This window comes from Loxodonta africana, chromosome 7 (genome assembly GCF_030014295.1).
Source record: "Loxodonta africana isolate mLoxAfr1 chromosome 7, mLoxAfr1.hap2, whole genome shotgun sequence".
Lineage (NCBI taxonomy): Eukaryota > Metazoa > Chordata > Mammalia > Proboscidea > Elephantidae > Loxodonta > Loxodonta africana.
The window spans coordinates 84,115,029-84,118,986 of NC_087348.1; the positions used below are offsets into that span (position 1 = coordinate 84,115,029).

The 3,958-nt window shown below is 38.4% G+C and overlaps 1 pseudogene; it reads left to right on the top strand.

Annotated features, from left to right (window-relative positions):
- Positions 1 to 1,913: 1,913 nt before the first annotated feature.
- On the top strand, positions 1,914 to 3,132 carry LOC100659668 (olfactory receptor 52D1-like; annotated as a pseudogene).
- Positions 3,133 to 3,958: the final 826 nt, after the last annotated feature.

Below are 3,958 nucleotides of genomic sequence, written 5' to 3' on the forward strand. Positions count from 1 at the left end.
CAAGCTGAAAGAACTGAAGAAAAAATTCAAGAAGAGTTGCAATAGTGAAGGATTCTACAGGAAAATATTAAATGACATAGTTAGCATAAAAAGAAGATGAAAGAAATAGTCACTGCAGCAAAAAGCATTGTTCGACCTCAAACCATTTCAGAAGGTAGCGTATGATCAAACACCCATAATACTGAAGGAAGAGATCCAAGCAGCACTGGAGGCATTGGCAAAAAACAAGTCTCCAGGAATTGATGGAATACCAGTTGAGATATTTCAACAAATCCTGGAAGGTTTCACTCATCTATGCCAAGAAATTTAGAAGACAGCTACCTGGACGAATGACTGGAAGAGATCTATGTGTGTACCCATTCCAAAGAAAGGAGATATAACAGAATGTGTAAATTATCCATCAGTATCATTAATATCACACACAAGTAAAATTTTGCTGAAGATCATTCAAATGTGGCTACAGCAGCATATCAACAGGAACTGCCAGAAGTTCAGGCCGGATGCAGAAGACGACATGGAACAGGTAATATCATTGCTGATGTCAAATGAATTCTTGCTGAAAGCCAAGAATTCCAGAAAGATATTTATCTGTGTTTTGTTGACTATGCAAATGCATTTGACTGTGTGGATCATAACAAATTACGGATAACATTGCGAAGAATGGGAATTCCAGAATGCTTAATTGTGCTCATGAGGAATCTGTATATAGATCAAGAGGCAATCATTTGAACAGAACAAGGGGATAAAGTGTGGTTTTAAGTGAAGAAAGATATGTCAAGGTTGTATCCTTTCATCATACCTCTTCAACCTGTATGCCGAACAAACAACCCAAGATTCTGGACTATAGGAAGAAGAATGGGGAATCAGGATTGAAGGAAGACTCATTAACAACCTGTGTTATGCAGACAACACATCTTTGCTTGCTGAAAGTGAAGAGGACATGAAGAACTTACTGCTGAAGATCAAAGTTCACAGACTTCATTATGGGTTACACCTCAATATAAAGAAAACAAAAATCCTCACAACTGGACCAACAAGCAACATCATGATAAACGGGGAAAAGATTGAAGTTGTCAAGGGTTTCATTTTACTTGGATCCACAATCAACACCCATGGAAGCAGCGGTCAAAAAGCAAAAGACACATTGTATTGGGCCAATCTGCTCAAAAAGACCTCTTTAAAGTGCTGAAAAACAAGGATATCACCTTGAAGACTAAGGTACGCCTGACCCAAGCCATTGTGTTTTCCATAACCTCATATGCATGTGAAGTCTGGGCAATGAATAAGGAAGTCTGAAGAAGAATTGATGCCTTTAAGTTACCTTGCTGGCGAAGATTATTTAATATACCATGGGCTGCCAGAAAAATGAACAAATCTGTCTTGGAAGAAGTACAGCCAGAATGTTCCTTAGAAGCAAAGATGGTGAGACTTCGTCTCGAATATTTTGGACATGTTATCAGGAGGGACCAGTCCCTGGAGAAGGACACCATGCTTGGTAAAATAGAGGGTCAGGAAAAAGGAGGAAGACCCTCAAGGATATAAATTGACACAGTGTCTGCAACAATGAGCTCAAACATAGCAATGGTTGTGAGGATGGGGCAGGATGGGGCAGTATTTTGTTCAGAATGGACTCCTAGCAACACCTCCAATCCCATACCCTTATACAATCTTAAACTTGCAAATGACAGCTCTTCTTTCTAGGGGAATTTAAGATTTTCAGTTATTTAATTCTGAGATTTGGTACTTAGATATTTCCCCTGTTTAACTTCTATAGATCAATCACGTTGCAAATTACAAATATAGATTAATGAGAAAATATCTATGGAAATAGATCAGTAAACCTTAATAAAGCTTCTCTGTTCATGTATTAGGAAGTTCACAAGCCCAGTGGATCTACCTAAAGAGAACAAAATACTTCTTGTAGTTCTCACTGAAGATGCCCTCAACATATTGATTTAGCTGGTGCCCTATTGGAGGCAGAGTAACACTAAAATAATAGCCGGCACCCTGTCAGATAATGACATAATCTTCACCTAAATTTTTGCAAGCATCGTAATTTCTCAATGGCCTTCAATTTTGGATTATTTAACTGATCGGAGATTTAAAAAATTAGAAATGATTATGAAATGAAATGAAAATAAATGAAGAGAAAGCTAAAACTGACACCTGTTATGTCATCTTATAACAAGACCTACATCCATCCGTCAACCTTCATTCTCACTAGCATTTGTGGGTTGGAGGATGCCCACATCTGGATCTCCACTCCTTTTTGTGTGGTCTACCTTTAGGCCCTCCTGGGAAACTTCTTCATTTTGTTCATCATTAAAACAGACCCAAAACTTCATAAGCCAATGTACCTCTTCCTCTCTATGCTGGCTGTGGCTGACCTTATTGTGTGCACTACAGCTGTGCCAAAACTTCTCAGCCTCTTCTGGTTCAGTGATGGAGAGGTTCATTTTGAAGCCTGTCTCACTCAAGTGTTCCTGATTCACTCTTGTCCCACCATGGCATCTGGATTCTTCCTGGCCACTGCTCTTCACTGCTAGGTAGCCATCTGTCACCCATTAAGACATTCAATGATTCTGACACACACAATTATAGAGAAGATAAGTCTAGCCATTGTACTCCGGGGCACAGTGCCTTTCAGTCCTGACCTTTTCCTGCTGCAGTAGCTTCCCTATTGTAAAACCAATATCATTTCCCACACTTACTGTGAGTTCGTGGCCCTCATCAAAATTGCCTGTGCTGAGACAAGAATCTGTGAAGCCTACAGCTTAACTGTTGCCTTCCTTACTGGGCGGCGGGGGGGGGGGGGACTTTATACTGATCATTTGTTCTTATGTATTCATACTTCACACCATCTTCCACCTCCCATCCAAGGATTCCTGACTCAAGACCTTGGGCATCTGTGGCTCCCACGTCCTTGTCATCTTGGTGTCCTATACTCCAGCTTTCTTCTCTTTTCTCAACCGCGGGTTTGGGCACCATGTGGCTCCCCACATGCACATAATTGTAACCAACATCTATCTTCTGGTCCCACCCATGGTGAATCCCATTATCTATGGGGTGAGGACCAAGAGGATATGGGACAGGTTCCTTAAATTTTTCAGTTTTTCAAAGCCTCTGAACTAAATCCTCTTTTTGGCAATTAATATTTAAAGAAAAACTTTTTATTATCTATCTCAGAGTGTGGTTTTTCACCAACCCCGTCCTTTAATAGTTTTAAAAATTTTTCTATGGGAAGAAACTTATACAAAGACATATTATATACGTAAATAGTTATAACTATAGATTATGTGCAGCAGAAATATTTCCCAATAAACAGTGAAATTAGTCTTTTAAACTGCTCAGAAACAGCCACTTGAATCCCACTGCTATGACTATCGTGCACTATATTTAAAAATTTTAATTTACCTAAATACCAAAAACTATCATTACAGTGAACATTAGCCTGAACATATCCTACTTGGACATCAGGAAGCTTAAAGAAATTATATCTTCATCTTTCCTTTCCTGGGCCATTTTAATGACACTCCAGAGTTCTTCTTAGTTTCCATTTTTGCATACATTACTTTCCTCTCTTTTTTTGAGGAAATCCTACTTTATCACCCATCCATTCTATTATGTAATGTGGGGCCTGGTTAACTGTGTCATACTTATTTTTCACGCTTCAAGAAAATGTCTTAGTTTCTTAGCTTCACAATAAAATTTCCTTATCCCTTTCTAGGCTCCTCAGCTTTAAGTGCATTTAGATTCTGCACTCTTTCCTTAATTAAGAGTGTTTAGTCTGCTCTTATATAGCATTTTCTATGATGTTTGACCATTTGAACTGGTCTGACTGTATATTTCTATTCTTATTGCATTTTTTGATATCTAAAATAAAAAATATATTCACTGTTATTGATAAAGACATTGCAAAGGATACACAAATGTAATTTGATTTATTTCATATTATCCT